This window comes from Hypanus sabinus, chromosome 24, assembly GCF_030144855.1.
Source record: "Hypanus sabinus isolate sHypSab1 chromosome 24, sHypSab1.hap1, whole genome shotgun sequence".
Taxonomy (NCBI): domain Eukaryota; kingdom Metazoa; phylum Chordata; class Chondrichthyes; order Myliobatiformes; family Dasyatidae; genus Hypanus; species Hypanus sabinus.
The window spans coordinates 13,526,300-13,546,669 of NC_082729.1; the positions used below are offsets into that span (position 1 = coordinate 13,526,300).

A 20,370-nucleotide genomic window follows, 5' to 3' on the forward strand; every position below is an offset into this window, starting at 1 on the left:
ACAGTTCTGAGAGTCATTCAATCTGGAAAGGCTACATTCTGACCAAAATGTAGTTCACCTGGGGAATGGACAGGTTCTGCTTCTATAGGTGTCCTGATGTTGATTTTGCACATGAAGTTGAAAGATGCACAGAAATCACTTTATAATGATAACCCTGCCTTCACAGCATTGAAACAAATGGCATCAAAAGCATATAAGACTGTCGGGGGTAAGAAAACAATTCCGAAAGGCGGAGGGAGAGAAGAAACCAGTTCTTTCATTCACTGGAATGAATGTGAGTATTTGAAATTAATAATCTTATGAGAGACCCTTGGATGTATGCGAATCATTAAATCAGTTGCTGGTAATCCAGGGATGTCCTCTATAGTGTTAGACCATAATATATTTACTTCGTGATTTGTATTCAGTTAGCACCTTGTTTGACAGTGGGATGGAGCAAAGTATTTCATATTCAACAATTTTTTAACCTGCTTGCACTTATCAAGCTTCCTCAAGCAATGATGAAATAGATTGCCGGGTAATTACCTCTGAAGTGGGACAAGACGCACTGGGAGAGATCCCTAGATCAGGAATCCCTAACCTGCAGTCCATGGACCCCTTGGTTAATGGTGCAGGTCCATGACATGAGAAAGGTTGGGAATTACTGACCTGGATCATGTTCGTTAAATCATTTACTTCCATAAAAAATGGAAGACAGGACTCCAATGCAGTCAAAAGAGGGTCATTGATAATTGGTTCTTTCTACTTGAACCTGATTCTGATGGGTACACAGACTCATACAGGAAGAAGTTTCTCTTTTTCCCGCTGTCCACCCAAACCTTTTCATACATAAACATGAGAAATTCTGCAGATGCAGGAAATCCAGAGCAACACACACAAAACACTGGAGGAACTCAGCAGGTCAGTCAGCATCTATGGAAAGGAGTAAACAGTCGATGCTTCGAGCCGAGACCCTTCATCGGGACTGAGAGTGAAGGGAGGAGATGCCTGAATAAAAAGGTGAGGGAAGGGTTAAGGAGGAGAGCTGGAAAGAGATTGGTGAAGCCAAGTGCGTGGGAAAGGTCAAGGGCTGGAGAAGAAAGAATGTGATAGGAGAGGAGAGTGGACAATAGGAGAAATGGAAGGAGGAGGGGACCGGGGAGGGGGAGTGATAGGCAGGTGAGAAGAGGTAAAAGGTTTGAGTGGGGAGCAGAGAAGTGAAGGGCAATTTTGTTCACCAGTAGGAGAAATCGATATTCATACCATCAGGTTGGCGAGCACGCAGGCGGACTATAAGGAGCTGCTCCTCCACCCTGAGGGTGGCCTCATCTTGGCACTTTGGAACGGGAGCTGGAATTGGAATTGGAGTGTTTGGCCACCGGGAAGTCCCGCTTGTGGCGGATGGAGCGGAGGTGCTCGACGAAGCGGGTCCCCCAATTTACGACAGATCTCACCGATGCCACATCAGGAGCACTGGACGCAATAGACGGCCCTGGGTGAAGTGTGGTCTCACCTGGAAGGACTATTGGGGTTCTGAATGGAGGTGAACGGGCAGATATAGCACTTCTGATGCCTGCAGGGATAACTGCCATGAGGGAGAGGGGCGAAAGTATGTTTAGTGGTAGGGGATGCCGGAAGTTGCAGAGGATAATGTACTTGTCCATAATTACATTGAGGTAGTAATAAAAATTAAAGAATATTTTGTTAAGGTTACAGATAACATGCAGGTCATGATGAGCTGGATTGAGAGATCAAGAGTTCATCTTTATCATATTGGAGGTTCCATCAAGAGGTTAGAACCTGGTGGTACGGGTTCTCAAGCTTCATGTCTTCTGCCTGATTGGGAACTGGGGGAGAGGAGAATACAACCAGGATGGAAGTGATTGTTGGCTGGCTTCCTGAGGCCGAGGGATGTGTAGATGGAGTCAGTTGGAGGGGAGAAATACACAGGATGGTGGAAGACCTCAGTGGGTCAGGCAGCACCCCGTGGAAGGAGATAGCCACTCAACATCTCGCTGAAGACCCTTCCTCTAGACTAGCGTCTCTACCCAGAACATCAGCTGTCCATGATCCTCCACAGACGTTCTGACCTGTGGGGTCCCTCCAGCAACTTGTCTCAGCATCTGTAAAATCTCCTGTATCTCGGTGGAGGGGAGGCTGCTTTAAATGATGGGCTCAGCTGTGTTCACAATTTTTTGCAATTTGGCCAGAGCAGATAACATACCAAAAGCCCATTATTCATAGTAGCAGAATTATACCATTCAGCCCATCAAGATTGCCCCACCATTCCATCAAGATTGTCCCACCATTCCATTGTGGTTGTTCTGTTATCCCTCTCAACCCCACTCTCTTGCCTTCTTTCCATAACCATTGATGCCCTTACTAATCAAAAGTCTATCACCCTCCCTTTTAAATGCACCCAATGACTTGGCCTCCATAACCATCTGTGACAATGAATTCCATAGATTCATCACCCTCTTGCTAAAGAAGTTCCTCCTCATCTCTGTTCTAAATGGATGTCTTTCTATTCTGAGGCTGTGTCCTCTGGTCCTACTATAAGAAACATTCTCTCCACATCTATTCTATCAAGTCCTTTCAAGACTTGATAGGTTTCAAGCTTACTTAGGATACATACCAAGCTGTGCAGTACTTAGATTCAAAGTCCTTTTATCATCAAAGAATGTATAAATTAAGCCACCTTGAGATTTGTTTGCTTACAGCTAGCCACAAGGCGAAAAACCCAAAAGAAGCCAACTAAAAAAAAATAAAAGACCAACACCGATGCGCAAGAGAAAGAAAAAAACACACAAATCATGCGAACAACAACATTCCAAACCAAAATGAGGCCTCAGATCTGAACCCTGGAGTAGGCCCAAAGCCTTGCTTATCATATTAGCAGGCATGGAGCACAGCGGCTGTGGCAGTCTTCATAGCCTCAGCGCCATGGAGACATGAGTGAGCTCGGATCCTGACGCCCTGTCATTTCAGTCTATCTGGGCCGCCATTTAAATCGACCGAACAACGGAACAGCGAAAAGCTCCGGCACCCTGGAGGGAGCAGTGAACTAGGTGAAGAGCAAGTGAAGTCAGTTCTCGCCTCCAATCTGGGCTGGCGGTTAAAGTGTCTGAACAGTGGATCGCATCTTGCACTAGGACCTGGCTACTGTGAAGGGCTCGGGGCCTAGCCAAAATTGGCTAGCGACTCGCTCCAGGCCTAGATTTCACTGCCCAGCCTAAAGCTGCTCTCAAGCTCTTTCAGTCAGCTCAGGCCCGGGGTGATCCACCCTCGCACCTGGGCCACTGGTACGGGCATCAGAACCCCTCTGTCTCACCCTCTCCTCTCCATATGGCTCACTCCATCTGCACAAATTCTGCAACACACCATCCCAACTTCAACCCCCTGAACTTACCTCAGCATCACTCGTCCTGTCACAGCGATAATTTAATACAACTTACCTCAGAAAAGCTGCTTTTAGTAATATTTTTAGTCGGACTTCTCAATTTTTTAACTGCCAGTGATCTGTCGCACGGGTTCAGTAGTGCCATCTTAACCAGAAGTTAGAAATATACTTAGAGGTATATTCTAGCTATTTACTGCACAAACCATTAATACCTTCCCCTTCTCTCTTGCATTCCCAATTACATTTATTTATTGAAATACGGTGGAGAGTAGGCCATTCCAGCCCTTTTAGTTGTGCCGCCCAGTAATCCCCGGATTTAATCCGAGCCTAATCCTGGGACAATTTACAATGCCCAATTAACCTACCAACTGGCACGTCTTCAGACTGTTGGAGGAAACCAGAGCACCCGGAGGAAACCCACGCTATCACCACATTCTCTGAGCTGTAGCGGTGGACAGGACTTGAGAATCAAATTCCTGCACAAGTGGACCCTCAGTCCAGTAAATTGCCACTGTCTCTTTAGCTAGGGCCCTCTTAATAGTGGGCCAGCCCATTCGATTTGTACTGAAATAGAAAAGGAAACAATCAGTATTAAGTAACTGCCAAGGATGGCGAATGTCAGTCTTCCCTCCCTTCACCTCTTACACCAGGAATTCCAGTGGCCACTTAGAAAAAAATCTACACTGCCAGATTTTTTAAACATGTTAATTGTTTCCTTTCTAAGCGCTGGGAACAAAGATATTGATTTATTTTGGTTTCCCGCACTCTGCCAGCCTCACAAAAGCCTCCTTGATCCATGGGAGAGATGTCAAAGGAGGCAATTTCTGCCACGGAGCGCCTGCAACTCAACCGTATGAAAGAGGTGAGTACCCACTTTCACACTCAGGAAAGGTTTAACCAGCTGCGACTATTGTGCTACACAAATTCCTCTTTGCAGACTTTGTTCATTGTGGGTGCACCAGCAGTGATGGGAATCTTGAAATGCTTCACAAGAATAAGCCAAGCCTTCCAAAAATAAAAAAAAAACTGTTCTCATTTTCACTGAAAAGAAACTAGACTTGTTTGGGACCTTTTGTTCCCTATCTTTGTTGTGACTCTATTTGTTATATTGACCCAGTTCCTGAATGGGATTATTGTTCCATTTGCCGTCTGTTAGAATCGTATGAAGAGAACGATCGACACAGACCTAACTGATAACCAGGGGTGTAACCTGACTTAAAGAAATAGAAGCTGTTGGGGGGGTGTTGGGTTGGGACATGGGGAGCTGGGGGCAGAGGTGGAAAAGAATTAGCCTATTTTGTTGAGAGTGTTTTATTGTTTTACTTGCAATGCAATGTGGGGTAGGCCCTTCTGGGCCTTCGAGCTGCACCACCCTGCAATCCCTCGATTTATCTCAAGGGACCAATTAACCTACCAACCAGTACATCTTCAGACTGTGGGAGGAAACCGGAGCACCCGGAGGAAACCCAGGAGGACACGGGGAGAGCGTGCAAACTCCTTACAGGCAGCGGCGCGGGAATCGAACCCCGGGGTCCCTGGCACCATAAGGCGTTGTGCTAACTACTGCGCTACCATGCCGCCCCGTAGAGCTGATTGAGGACTTTGTTAAAGGTCCAATGACCTATTTGTTTTGGGTCAATAACACCTCTTCAGCGCAAGCCTTCAGAGAAAGCACAACATAACAGAGTTCAAAATAAAGGTGTGAAACAGGGCACTGACTATATAACTGAGTTCAGGGAAGATGTATCACTACCTGGGGCCATTTTCCCCCCAGTGAGTATATGTGAAAAGTGAGTGCCATATTGAACCCCATATCTATGGAAGGACATGCCTGACCCTGGAGAAGGTCCACAAGTGGTTCACAAACATGATCTTAGGCACGAAAGACTTAACGTGTGAGGAGCGTTAGGTGTCTCTGGATGGAGTTTAGAGGATGTGGAGGGACCTCACTGAAACTTACAGGGTACTGAAAGACCTGGATAGAGTGGACGAGAGGCCTAGGTGAGGATGCTAAGGGCCCAAGCGTTGGAGTATCCGAGACTGAGACGAGAACAGGGTTCTTGACTAGAAGCTAGACAAAAACCCGATGAGACTAGACGAGAATCCAGTTGAGACGGAAATCCTCAGCGCAATCGCAGACTGAGCCAGAGATGAGCGACGACTGAGAGTGAACCTAAATTCAGGTCATAAGAATGGTTTTCTGAACCAACATGTCGAGGAACCAACTAGAGAGCAGGCCATTCTAGATTGTGTGTTGAGCAATGAGGAAGGGTTAGTTAGCAATCTTGTCATGCGAGGCCCCTTGGGTAAGAGTGACCATACTATGGTGGAATTCTTCATTAAGATGGAGAGTGACATAGTTAATTCAGAAACAAAGGTTCTGAACTTAAAGAAGGGTAACTTAGAAGGTATGAGACATGAATTAGCTAAGATAGACTGGCAAATGATACTTAAAGGGTTGACGGTGGATATGCAATGGCAAGCATTTAAAGATCGCGTGGATGAACTACAACAATTATTCATCCCATTTTGGCAAAAGAATAAACCAGGGAAGGTAGTGTACCCGTGGCTGACAAAGGAAATTAAGGATAGTATCAAGCCCAAAGAAGAAACATATAAATTAGCAAAAAAAAGCGGCACACCTGAGGACTGGGAGAAATTCAGAGACCAGCAGAGGACAAAGGGCTTAATTAGGAAAGGGAAAAAAGATTATGAGAGAAAGCTGGCAGGGAACATAAAAACTGACTGTAAAAGCTTTTATAGATACGTGAAAAGAAAAAGATTGGTCAAGACAAATGTAGGTCCTTTACAGTCAGAAACAGGTGAATTGATCATAGGGAACAAAGACATGGCAGACCAATTGAATAACTACTTTGGTTCTGTCTTCACTAAGGAGGACATAATCTTCCGGAAATAGTAAGGGACCGAGGGTCTAGTGAGATGGAGGAACTGAGGGAAATACATGTTAGTAGGGAAGTGGTGTTAGGTAAATTGAAGGGATTAAAGGCAGATAAATCCCCAGAGCCAGATGGTCTGCATCCCAGAGTGCTTAAGGAAGTAGCCCAAGCAATAGTGGATGCATTAGTGATAATTTTTCAAAACTCTTTAGCTTCTGGATTAGTTCCTGAGGATTGGAGGGTGGCTAATGTAACTTTTTTAAAAACGTAATTTTTAAAAAATGTAATTTTAAAAATGTAAAAATGTAATTTTTAAAAAAGGAGAGAGAGAGAAACTGGGGAATTATAGACCAGTTAGTCTGACATCGGTGGTGTGGAAAATGCTAGAGTTGATTGTCAAAAATGTGATAACAGCACATTTGGAAAGAGGTGAAATCATCGGACAAAGTCAGCATGGATTTGTGAAAGGAAAATCATGTCTGACAAATCTTATAGAATTTTTTGAAGATGTAACTAATTGAGTGGATAGGGGAGAGCCAGTGGATGGGGTATATTTAGATTTTCAAAAGGGTTTTGACAAGGAACCACACAGGAGATTAGTGTGCAAACTTAAAGCACACGGTATTGGGGGTATGGTATTGATGTGGATAGAGAATTGGTTGGCAGACAGGAAGCAAAGAGTGGGACTAAACGGGACCTTTTCAGAATGGCAGGCAGTGACTAGTGGGGTACCGCAAGGCTCAGTGCTGGGACCCCAGTTGTTTACAATGTATATTAATGATTTAGACGAGGGAATTAAATGCAGCATCTCCAAGTTTGCGGATGACACGAAGCTGGGTTGCAGTGTTAGCTGTGAGGAGGATGCTAAGAGGATGCAGGGTGATTTGGATAGGTTAGGTGAGTGGGCAAATTCATGGCAGATGCAATTTAATTTGGATAAGTGTGAGGTTATCCACTTTGGTTGCAAGAACAGGAAAACAGATTATTATCTGAACGGTGTCTGATTAGGAAAAGGGGAGATGCAATGAGACCTGGGTGTCATTGTACACCAGTCATTGAAGGTGGGCATGCAGGTACAGCAGGCGGTGAAAAAGGCAAATGGTATGTTGGCATTCATAGCAAAAGGATTTGAGTACAGGAGCAGGGAGGTTCTACTGCAGTTGTACAAGGCCTTGGTGAGACTGCACCTAGAATATTGTGTGCAGTTTTGGTCCCCTAATCTGAGGACAGACATTCTTGCCACATAGGGAGTACAGAGGAGGTTCACCAGATTGATTCCTGGAATGGCAGGACTTCCTTATGAAGAAAGACTGGATCGACTAGGCTTATACTCACTGGAATTTAGAAGATTGGGGGGGATCTTATTGAAACATATAAAATTCTAAAGGGATTGGACAGGCTAGATGCAGGAAGATTGTTTCTGATGTTGGGGAAGTCCAGAACGAGGGGCCACAGTTTAAGGATAAGGGGAAGCCTTTTAGGACCGAGATAAGAGAAAACTTCTTCACACAGAGAGTGGTGAATCTGTGGAATTCTCTGCCACAGGAAACAGTTGAAGCCGGTTCATTGGCTATATTTAAGAGGAAGTTAGATATGGCCGTTTGTGGCTAAAGGGATCAAGGGGTATGGAGAGAAAGCAGGTACAGGGTTCTGAATTGGATGATCATACTGAATGGTGGTTCAGGCTCGAATGGCCAAATGGCCTACTCCTGCACCTATTTTCTATGCTTCTAAGAACATAAGAAATAGGAGCAGGAGTAGGACATCCGGCCCGTCGAGCCTGCCCCACCATTCAATAAGATCATGGCTGATCTGACCATGGACTCATCTCCACCTACCTGCCTTTTCCCCATTAACCTTAATTCCCCTACTACGCAAAAATCAACCCAGCCTTGTCTTTGGCATATTTACTGAGGTAACCTCCAGTGCTTCATTGGGCAGAGAATTCCACAGATTCACCACTCTAAGAGCTGCAGTAAGCTCTTCAAACAGGACCTACCTTTGCTGAATCCATACTGACGGATCCATTTCTTTCCAGATGCCTCTGTTTCTTCTTTAATGATAGCTTCAAGCATTTTTCCAACTACAGATGTCAGCCTATAGTTACCTGCCTTTTGCCTATAACCTTTTTTGAACAGTGGTGTGACATTTGCCGTCTTCCAATCTGCCAGGACCTGCCCAAAGTTGAGAGAATTCTGGTAAATTATCACCAAAACCTCTACTATAACTGCCGCCATTCCTTTCAGTAGCCTGGGATCCATTCCGTCAGGGCCAGGGGACTTGCCTATTTCAGGCCCATAAGTTTGTTCAGCATTACCTCTTTCGTGAGTATTGAGGTCCTAACCTCCCAAAAGATGGCCACCAATTAACAGAGCGATCCTGAGTCTTTAAAAGGACTGTGCCCGCTATCCATACTCAGAGAATCAGAGCATCTAAATCCCAGAGACTGGCATGGTTGGGTGTATACCGTAACACATGGAGAGGATGTTTCCATTCGTAGGAGAGCTTGGGATCCAAGGACACAGCCTTTGAATAAAGCAGGGGTTCCCAACCTGGGGGTCCACGGACCCCTTGCTTAATGGTATTGGTTCAAAAACAGTTGGGAACCTGTGGATTAAAGGGATGTCTCTTTAAAACCAAGCTGAGAAGGAGTTTCCTTCAGGTAGAGGGTGGCGAATTTTTGCAATTCTTTCCCACAAAAGACTGTGGAGGCCAACTCATTGGTGGTATTTAAGTCAGAAATTGATAGGTTCACGATTAAGAAGGGGGCTAAAGGTTGTGGGAGAAGGAGGATTAAAAAAAACCCCACGATTGAATGCTGGAGCAGAGCTGATGAGCTGAATGGGCTAATTCTGCTCCTATATCTTACAGTCTTATCGATTTATTGACACCAATGCAGCAGGTGCATTTACTTGCACACTCCTCTTTGCTTCATGGACAAACCTTGATTCAACAACGATAGTAATGTGTATTTATATGCTGTCTGTAGTGTAGAGGGAATGACCCAAAGGGGGCTTTCGCTGTGAAACGGAGACACCTCCTTCTCCCTTATTAAGGAGAGAGAGAGAGCCTGTGGTCTGTTGAATACCGGGTGAATGTGTAGTCTTTGGGGTACTTCAAGTCTGTGCCTTTGCTGCACCCTTGAGTGCTCGGTAGTGGGAGCTGATGCTTTTTTTTTTGGTGGTGGAGGAGGGGGATTGTTGCTTGCTGCCGCTTATGCACAGGAGGGAGGGGAGCTGGGGGGGTGGGTCTTTGGAGTTCTAACATTTAACTGTCATTCATTCTTCCGGGGCACTCCTCTGTTTTCGTAGATGGTTGTGAAGAAAAAGCATTTCAGGATGTATATTGTACACATTTCTCTGACATTAAGTGCAACTTTGAAACCTTGAAACCTTTGAACAAAGATGGCCAGACAACACACACACAAAATGCTGGAAGGAATCAGCAGGTCAGGCGGCACCCACGGAGAAGTGTAGACAGCCGACGTTTCGGGCGGAGACCCTTCCTCAGGACTTGTGTTTGTGAAACAAGGTGGCCATTTGGTCTTAAAGCTTGATGACAGAGGAGAGCGAGAGAGCGAGATTGCAGGAAATGGAGGAACGTACCCATCTCCGAGGGTAGAGGACTGGACGGTGATTCAGAGATGGGAGGAATAGTATTTCAGGAACTGGATCAGTCAGAAACCTTTCTTCTATAGTCTGGCTACACTTTTGGTCTCTTATTTTAGTGGTGGTGTGTATTTTTTTCCCACAGCTTTAGCCAACAGCTCCCTCTACCCAGCACAAGTACTCACACTAAACTCAAATACCAGGAGTGGTCCAGGTCAGAGTTTAACATCTATTTCTATCATTGTTACTACTTCATTGTATTAATAATTGTTCCTGTTTTATCCATGGTCCTCAGCAACAATTAGAGACATTACACCATCCATTCTTTTTCCGTAACTGAGGAACGTGTTTGGAATCTTAAGCCAAGGTTTAACTAAAAGGAGGATTGAGATTTATTTATCGCATGTACATCGAAACACACAGCGAAATTGTGTTAGCAACCAACAACCCCGAGGATGTGTTGGGGGCAGCCCGCAAGTGTTGGCACACATTCTGGCATCAAAGTAGCATGCCCGCAAGTTTAAGTTGGGCTTTTTTTTCTTGAACTTTAGTTTACTGGTAAATTTATGTGACTCTTGGTAATTGCTCAAGGAGGGGTTCCTAACCTGGGGTCCACGGACCCCTCAGTTAATGGCAGGGGTCCATGGCATAGAAAAGGTTGGGAGTAGATTGACCCTTCTAGAATTCAGGTCTAACATAGAAAACCTACAGCACAATACCGGCCCTTCGGCCCACAATGCTGTGCTAAACATGTACTTACTTTAGAAATTACCTAGGGTTACCCATAGCCCTCTATTTTTCTAAGCTCCATGTACCTATCCAGGAGTCTCTTAAAAGACCCTATCGTTTCCGCCTCCACCACCGTTGCTGGCGGCCCATTCCACACACTCACCACTCTCTGCATAAAAAAACTTAACCCTGACGTCTCCTCTGTACCTACTTCCAAGCACCTTAAAACTGTGCCCTCTTGTGCTAGCCATTTCAGCCCTGGGAAAAAGCCTCTGACTATCCACATGATCAATGCCTCTCATCATCTTATACGCCTCTATCAGGTCATCTCTCATCCTCCGCTGCTCCAAGGAGAAAAGGCCAAGTTAGCTCAACCTATTCTCATAAGGCGTGCTCCCCAATCCAGGCAACATCCTTGTAAATCTCCTCTGCACCTTTTCTATAGCATCCACATCCTTCCTGTAGTGAGGTGACCAGAACTGAACACAGTACTCCAAGTGGGGTCTGACCAAGGTCTTATATAGCTGCAACATTCCCTCACATCTCTTGAATTCAACCCCACGGTTGATGGAGGCCAAGGCACCGTATGCTTTCTTAACCACAGAGTCAACCTGCGCAGCTGCTTTGAGCGTCCTATGGACTCGGACCCCAAGATCCCTCTGATCCTCCACACTGCCAAGAGTCTTACCATCAATACTATATACTAGGTCTCCCAGAATTCAAATGCTTTTCCATGGAGGCCGAGGGGAGATCTGATAGAGGTTTGTACGATTATGAGAGGCATAGATAGAGTAGACAGAGAGTATCTGTTCCGCAGTGTTGGAATGTCTAATACCAGAGGGCATGCATTGAAGGTGAGGGGGGTTCAAGGTTCAAGGTTGAACTCCTTTGAAGGTTCAAGGCGGATGTGAGGGGTAAGTTTTTTACTCAGAGAGAGGTGAATTCCTGGAATGCGCTGCCTGGTCTGGTGGCAGAGGCAAATACATCAGAGGCTTTTAAGAGATGTTTAGATAGGCACACGGATGTGAGGAAGATGGAGGGATATCAACATTGTGTAGGCAGGAGGCATTAGTGTATGGGTTTTTTGATTTGCCTTTTAGCTGGTACAGCACAGCATTGTGGGCTGAATGGCCTGTTCCTGTGCTGTACTGTTCTAGAAGTATTGGGCTGGAAAGTGCTCAGGAACATTCACGGTGATGGGACCTCATCCATAAAGTGCTGTGTTTGCTTGTTATCTTCAACTATTCTGAGAAATAATAATTACCCTATTGTGTAATTAATATGTTAGCTATACTTGAGTGATCTTGTATATATATTGTTTGATTCAGCATTTTTGCTTGTTTAAATAATTCATGACAGTTTATATGTAAAAATACAAACGTTATCACGCTACCACAAGATGGGTGCACACCTCGCTTCAAGACGAAGTTACACTTGTATTCCCAGATTCCCATGTCCTTTGAATTAGTTTAATGTTTTGAAGTTCCTAAGTATTGTAGGAAGGATGTTCAAAGTAAAATTCATTATCAGAGTGCATGCATGTCACCACATACAACCCTGAGGTTCTCGATCTGCCGGGCGTACTCAGCAAATCTGTGGACAGGATCAACAAACTGTGCAGATATAAATAAATAGCAATAAATAATGAGCGTGAAATAAAGAGTTCTTAAAGTGAGGCTTAAAGTTGGTTGTGGGAGCACCAGAAATAGAGTGAGTGTAAGTTACCCCCCTTTTGTTCAAGAGCTTGATGGTTGAGAGGTAGTAACTGCCCTTGAACCGGTTCTTGGAGGCTTTGGAAAGGGTTCAGAAAAGGTTTACTAGGAAGCAACGCTTCAGGCTGACTGTAACAACGAAATAGCGACTGTTACCTCTCCTGTTGCTGGAAGGAGCGATCAGTGAGAGAGAGAGCCTGTGGGATGTCGAAATGTTGGAGTGAACAGTAGTTTTTATGGACTGTAGGGTTATGCTTTCACTTCCATGGCGGGTTGTGGGAATGCCGATGTTTTCTGCTAGGATAATTTGGGGGAGGGTTGATGCTGCTTGTGCACTGAAGGGGTCGGGGGGTAAAGGGTTCTTATATTTTTTCTGTCATTTATTCTTTGGGGGGGGTGTTTCTTCTGTTCCGAGGATGTCTGTGAAGAGTAAGAGTTTCAGGTTGTATACTGTATACATTCTCTGATATTAAACGGAACCATTGAATTGTTGAAGTTGCCTGGAATAGCAGGGATGTGCGGTAAGGAGAGGTTAGACAAACTGGGGCTGTTTTCGGCAGAGGCTGAAAGGAGACCTGATAGAAGTTCTTAAGTCTATGAGTGGCACAGTTAGAGTGGACAGCCAGAATCTTCCACCCCCCACCCCTCGCTCCCCAGGATAGAAATGTCTAAAATAGAGGACAGGCATGTAAAAGGTCAGGGACCAAGTTCAAAGGAGATTTGCAGGGCAAGTTCTTTTTCACAAAGAGCTGTGAATGCCTAGACTGTGCTGCCAGGATTGGTGGTAGCAGCAAATATAACAGAGGATGTTAAGAGGCTCCTAGACAGATGGATAACTTATGCAGAGAATGGACATTGTGTAGACAGAAGGCATTAATTTAGTTAGGCATTTAATTACGAGTTTAATTAGGGTAGAACAACATTGTGGATCAGATGGCCTTTTGTTATGCGGTACTGTTCTATGTTCTAAATTGAAAGGCCTCCTATTTAAATAGTCAACTTTTCTGAATTGCAAGCGAGGAAGCATTCTCTGAAAATGAATGAAGAATATGTCTCTTGTAGATGATTAGTGATTTACTGAAAGGGGCGCAGTGTTGTTATCAGAAATTCACTGCTTTACAAAAGACAATGTACAAAGAAACAAGTTGGATCCAATACCATCAACTGCCTGGGTCTTACAGATAACTCTTAGCCGTCAAAGGTGACAACCAATGTGTGTGGATACATCTCTGCCTTTAATTGTGATAAGCGTTGGTCAGACCGCAATTGGTCAGTCATTGTACGTGTAAAATTTTTCACTGAATCTATTGATTTCTGTTCTACTGTGGAAGGCCTGCAAGAAGAGAAATCTCTAGCTAGTATATGGTGAGATATACTGCACATATTTTGACCTTCTTCAGGTTAAAAGATCCTTCTGATGTGGAACCATAAGACTATAAGACATAGCGGCAGAATGAGGCCATTCAGCCCATTGAGTCTGCTGATCTGTTATCCCTCTCAACCCCGAAAGGATGGTGGAGCGGAGATATGTCTCTCTCAGAAGAGGTGTAAGGAGCTCCTTCCCTCCGCTAGTCTACAGGTCACCCTTGGGCAAGGTGTAGCACCTGCTTAGTCCCCCAATCAGGGTCACACGGACCCATGGGAGCAGGTGGTGCAGATCACAAGTCCTGGTTATGTCACCACTGACACCAGGCAGACAATCTCTGAAGAGTATTGATAATGGCCAGGGTCACCCGTCTTGCAATAGTCACTGTCCAGAGGAAGGCAATGGCAAACCACTCCTGTAGAAAAATTTGCCGAGAACAAGCATGGTCATGGAAAGAGAGAAGAATAAGTACAATAGCGTGAAGTGGGTCTTCCCCACAGGCAATGGTCCCCTGCAGACCATGACCGCCCACATCATAGGACACGGCACATAAAGATGATGGAGATCTAAAGGGGGGATAAAACTGGCATTGGAGAGGGACCACAGGATGTTCACAAGAATGATTCCAGGAACGAAAGAGTTAACACATGAGGAGTGTTTGTTGGCTCTGGGCCTGTACTCATTGGAGTTTAGAAGAATGAGGGGGATTTTCTTGAAACCTATCAAAAATTGGAAAGCTTCCTGGAGTCGACGTGGAAGGATGTTCCCTGTTGTGGGGGAGTCTAGGACCAGAGGGCACAGCCTCAGAATAGAAGGATATCCTTTTAGAACAGAGATGAGAAGGAATCTCTTTAGCCAGAGGGTGGTGAATCCGTGGAACGCATTGCCACAGAGAGCTGTGGAGGCCAAGTCATTGGATATATTTGTGTTGGAGATTCTTGATTAGTAAGTGCGTCAAGGGTTACAGAGAGGAGGAAGAGAATGGGGTTGAGAGGGATAATGAATCAGCCATGATGGGATGATGGAGCAGACTTGATGGGCAGAATGATGAGCAACACTGATTCTGCTCCTATGCCTTATAGCCTTATGGTTCCACATTACAATGATCTTTTAACCCAAAGAAGGGCAAAGTCAATGAAATTTATTATTAAAGTACATTACGTACAGTATATGTCACCATATATCACCTGGAAATTCATTTCCTTGCAGGCATTCACAGTGGAAGTGAGAAATACAATAGTGTAAATGAAAAGCTGCACGCAAACAATGACTGACAAACAATTAATGAGCCAAGAACGACATACTCTGTGAATAAACATGAGTTATAGAGATGTTGAAAGTGAATTCTTAAGTTGTGGAATCAGTTCAGAGTTGAAGTGAGTGAAGTTATCCACGCTGGTTCAGGAGCCTGATAATTGAAGAATAGTTGAACTGTTCCTGAATTTGGTGGTGTGAGACCAACGGCTCTTGTACCTCCTTCCCTGTGGTAATAAAGAGAATTGTTTCAGGCAAAATCCACTAGATAAAAGGAAATAGAAATCCAGGCTGTAGTAAAGATTTATTCCAATTTGAAATCTAAATAGAAAGAGAATAAATTTAAACAGAGTTTTCCAAAGGGTAGGATAGCACTGTCTATAGATTAATGAACAAGTCTGTAGACGTTTTTGTCATAGTTAGAGTTTCCTCCCTTCGAATATGCCTCACTCACTTGTCTTGTATGGAATTATTTATCCTGCTGCTGACAGAATTTTTGCCAATGTCTTTCCACCCTCGGTGCCAGTAACTAGTTTGTGAAAGATTTCTTGCGTTCATGAAGCTGACCTTTTGCAGGCACACCTGTGGAAATGCACGGACGCGCTCACGTGCTCGTGCAGATTTCTGCCTTTCACCGGCCACCTCTTCAACCATTACACTGCATGAGTTGTCTTTGAACAACCGGATCCTGTGCTTCATGTTTGTCGTTCTCAGGCAAAGAGAATCAATTGCTCCCCCCCGTCTGAAAAGGAAATGGACCGCGTTTGAAATATTTCATTGATTTTTGGAACGTGTAAGCCATTTTTATGGTTTTCCAGAATGTCAGAAAACATTCCAGAGATAGAAGAATCGTTCTTTGAATGGGCTTGACATTTCCTCTTTTTAAAATGTATGATATTCACAGAGCTTGTGTTTAGATCTCATTTAGAGAGATCCCTTTTTCTAAGAGTTCCAAAAGTCATTCTTTGTATGTTTTCAATTACTCGAAGAACATAGAACATAGAAATCTACAGCACATCACAGGCCCTTCGGCCCACAATGTTGTGCCGACCATGTAACCTACTCTAGAAATTGCCTGGAGCTTCCCTACTACACAGCCCTCTAATTTACTAAGCTCCATGTACCTATCTAAGAGGCCCGCCTCTTGTACCCATCTCTACCACCATTGCTACAGTGCATTCACCACTTTCTGTGTGAAAAACTTACCTCTGACATCCCCCTGTACCTATTTCCCCAAGCACCTTAAAACTATGCTCCCTCGTGTTAACCATTTCAGAACTGGGAAAAAGCCTCTGGCTGTCCACACAATCAAAGCCTCTCATCTTCTTATACACCTCTATCAAGTCGCCTCTCATACTCCGTCGCTCCAAGGAGAAAAGACCAAGTTAGCTCAACCTTTTCTCAAAAGGCATGCTCCCCAATCCAGGCAACATCCTTGTAAATCTCCTCTGCACCCTTTCGACGGTATCAACATCCTTCCTGTAGTGAGGTGACCAGAACTGAACACAGTACTCTAAGTGGGGTCTAACTAAGGTCTTACATAGCTGTAATATTACTTCATGGCACTTGAACTCAATCTCTCAGTCGATGAAGGCCAACACACCATACGCCTTCTTAACAACACTGTCGACCTGCACAGCTGCTTTGAGCTTCTATGGACATGGACCCCAAGATCTTGCTGATACTCCACACTGCCGAGAGTCTTACCGTTGATAGTGTATTTTGCGTGGTTCTTCATGGTAGGGTGATTCAGAAGATTAAGGGACTTGCAGAGCTACTGACACAAAATGCTAGAGGAACTCAACAGGTCTCGCAGCATCCATGGAAATGAAGAAACAGTCGACCTTACAGACTGAGATCCTTCATCAGGACCAGAAGGAAGGGGAGACTTGGTGGACTGGATTCAAAATTCTCTTGGCCATAGGAGACAGAGGGTGGTGATGGAGGGGTTGTTTGTTCTGGAGTCTAAGACCAGAGGTTTTCCACAAAGGTTAGTGTCGGAACCTCTGCTGTTTGTGATCTATAGAATTGAGTTGGACAAAAAAGGGAGGTGACTGATCAGTGAGTTGGCAGATAATGTAACTATTGGCGGGATTATGGTTAGTGTAGATGGTCGTCAAAGGACTGGACCTGGTGTTGGGTAATTAGCCTGGCCAGGTATCTGAGCTTCCAGTGGGTAAACCATTAGGGAATAGTGATAAATTTCAGGATAGCTATAAATAGGATAGGTAGGGTCCTTGTGGGAGAGCTTTAAATTGGAGTGGGGCATTAGGCAGGAACTAAGAAGCGTTAACTGGGAGCATCTTTTTTCTCGCAAGTCCACATCAGACTCGTGGTGGGTGTTTAAAAATCAATTGCACAGAGTACAAGAAAGTTAAGTTCCTGTTAGAAGGAAGGACAGGGGTGGAAAGATAAGACAACCTTGGACGTCCAGAGAGGTGAAGAGTTTAGTCAAGATGGAAAAGGAAGAGTATGTAAGGTTTTGGAAGTAGAGGTCGAACGGAGCACATGAGGGTTATATTAAAGCAGCCGGGAAAAAAACACTAAAAAAGGGAATTAGGAAAGCCAGGAGGGGCCATGAAAAATCCTTGGCGAGTAGGATTAAGGTGAATCCCAAGGCTTCCTATACATATATACATCAAGGGCAAGAGGGTAACTAGGGAGAGAGTGGGACCACTCAAGGATAAAGGGGGTAACATTTGATTGGATGCAGAGAATCTGAGTGAGGTATTTAATGAGAGCTTTGCTTCAGTATTTACCAAGGAAAACAACATGGAGGACCAGGAGGTCAGCACTGAGTGTATAAATACATCAGGGCATTTAGAAATCAAGGAGGAGGAAGTGGGCCTCCTAAGTCCCCAGGGCCTGATGGGATTTACACCAGGTCGTTGAAGGAGGCAAGAGACAAGATTGCTAGGTCCTTCACCAGTATCTTCTCGCCCTCTCTAGGCACAGGCAAGGTCCCGGAGGACTCGAGAGTGTTGTACTTCTATTTAAGAAGGGAACAAGGGAAAATCCTGGGAACTATAGACCGGTGAGTCTCACGTCAACTGTAGAGAAATTGCTGGAGAAAGTTCTTAGAGATAGGATATATGAGCATGACCTAACTAGGGAGAGCCTGCGTGGCTTTGTGCACGGCAGGTCGCGCCTTACCAACTTGATTCAGTTTTTTGTCAAGGTGATGAGAGAGGTTGATGAGGTTAGGGCAGTGGATGTTGTCTACATTAATTTTTAGACCAAGTCCCTCAAGGGAGGCTAATCCAGAAGCTTAAGATGCATCGGGTCAGCAGCAAATTGGCTGTTCGGATTCAGAACTGGCTTGCACGTAGGAGACAGAGGGTAGTGACTGAAGGGACTTGTTCAAGCTGGGGGTCTGTAATTAGTGGTGTTCCACAGGGATCTGCCCTGGGACTTCTGCTGTTCGTGATGTATATAAATGACCTGGATGAAAATGTAAATGGGTGGGTTAGTAAGTTTGCGGGTGATACCAAGATTGGTGGAGTTGTGGATCGAGTAGAAGTCTGGCAAAGAATACGGCGTGATGTAGATCAGTTGCAGATATGGGCAGAGAAATGGCAGATGGAGTTTAACCCAGATAAACGTGAGGCGTTGCACCTTGGTTTGGCAAATACAAGATCCTTAACAGTGTTGCTGAGCAGGGAGATCTTGGGATCCAAGTTCATAGCTCCCTAAAAGTGGCTACAGAGGTCGATAAGGTGGTTAAGAAGGATTATGAATGCTTGCTTTTATTACTTGAGGCATTGAGTTCAAAAGTCAGGAGGCCATGTTGCATCGTTATAAAACTCTGGTGAAGCTTATACAATTATGCAGGGCATAGATAAATATACAGAGAGTACCTGTTTCCCAGGGTAGAGGTCTCTAGTACCAGAGGGCAGGCATTGAAGGTGGGAGGGGATAGATTTGAAAGAGTTGTGAAGGCTAAGATTTTTACTCAGAAAGCAGTGGATGCCTGGACTGGTGGCAGAGGCAAACATGTTGGATGGGCACCTATGGATGTAAGGAAGATGGAGGGATATGGACATGGTGTAGGTAGGAAGGGTTAATGTTTGGGTGATTTTTGATTTGCTCTTTAGTCGGTTCAGCACAACCCTGCGGGCCGAATGGCCTGCTCCTGTGCTGGACTGTTCTACGATTCAGCCAGATATAGAGCAGTTGAAAATGTGGGTAGAGAAAAGGCAGATGGAGCTCATACTGTAGGATGTTACCATATGAGAGGGCAAAAGTCAGGGGAAAATACACAGCAAGCCCCGAAGGAGCGTTGATGTACAGAGGGATCTTGGAGTGTGAATTCATAACCTCTTGAAGGAGAAAGTGAAAGAAAATCTATTTGCACTCATTGAAACTCTGTTAGGATAGAAGATCTGTAATGGTTCTTCAGAATTATTTGACCCACGTCACCAGTTTACAGCAGTTAATATTCTACAACGAAGACGTTAAAAGTTATATATCTCGAGACGGCTTCAACTGGGAGTTCAATCAAGAACAATGTGGTTAATCTGAATATTTAAAAATTAAAATGAAAAATCTGGAACCAGCATTTCACACAAACAAACAGCATTTCTGAGAACTGACTTTGTTTTTCAGGAGTTGGGCTTTGCTGACAAGTCCAGCGTTTCAACAGTGGTTTAAATGCCAGACAATCAATCCAGTTTTGGATGAGTGCTCTGGAGGTTCCAGTTCTTGTTTTAAATTCAATAAATAATCTAGAATTCGAGAAGGCATTATCAACTCATCTTACTGATACTGATAGCAAAGGTTGAATAAGGAAAGGTTAAATAGGTTATGATTTTATTTTATTTCTTTTATTTCATGAGAATGAGGAGAGATTTTTGATAGAGGTATGCAAAACTATGAGGTAAATGGAAGCAGGTTTTGCCCACTGACGTTGGCGAGACTAGAATTAGAGGTCATGGGTTAAGGGTGAAAGGTGAAATATTCAAGGGGAACATGAGGGTGAACTTTTTCGGTCGGTGGGGTGGGGGGGGGGGGTGGTTGTGAGAGAGTGGACCATCCTGTCAGTGGAAATGGTGCATGCAGGTTTGATCTCAGTATTTGAACAGTTCAATGTAACCTTAATTAAAGTACATTAACATTATCCTGTACAAAATGCTGAAGGAGCTCAGCAGACCAGGCAGCATCTATGGGAAAGAATAAAGAGTCGACATTTACTCACTTCCATAGATGCTGCCTGACTTACTGCGCTCCTCCAGCATTTTGTGTGTGTGTGTTGCTCTGGATTTCCAGCATCTGCAGACCTTCTTGTGTTTGCCACCCTGTGTTCACTCTGAGGTTCATTTTCTTGCGGGCATACAGAGTAAATGTATGTGCGTTCACCGCACCAACCACACGGCGGCATCGCGACTAGCGCAACGCTGTTGCAGCTCAGGGCGTCCCAGAGTTCGGA

The 20,370-nt window shown here is 44.6% G+C and overlaps 1 long non-coding RNA gene across 1 annotated transcript in view; it reads left to right on the forward strand.

Moving 5' to 3' along the window:
- Positions 1-20,370, forward strand: part of LOC132380482 (uncharacterized) — a 35,531-nt gene that overhangs the window by 9,306 nt on the left and 5,855 nt on the right. Inside the window, exons 3-4 of the long non-coding RNA XR_009507790.1 lie at positions 167-274; positions 4,153-4,241. This is a non-coding gene — a long non-coding RNA (uncharacterized LOC132380482). The remainder of the gene's footprint in view (positions 1-166; positions 275-4,152; positions 4,242-20,370) is intronic.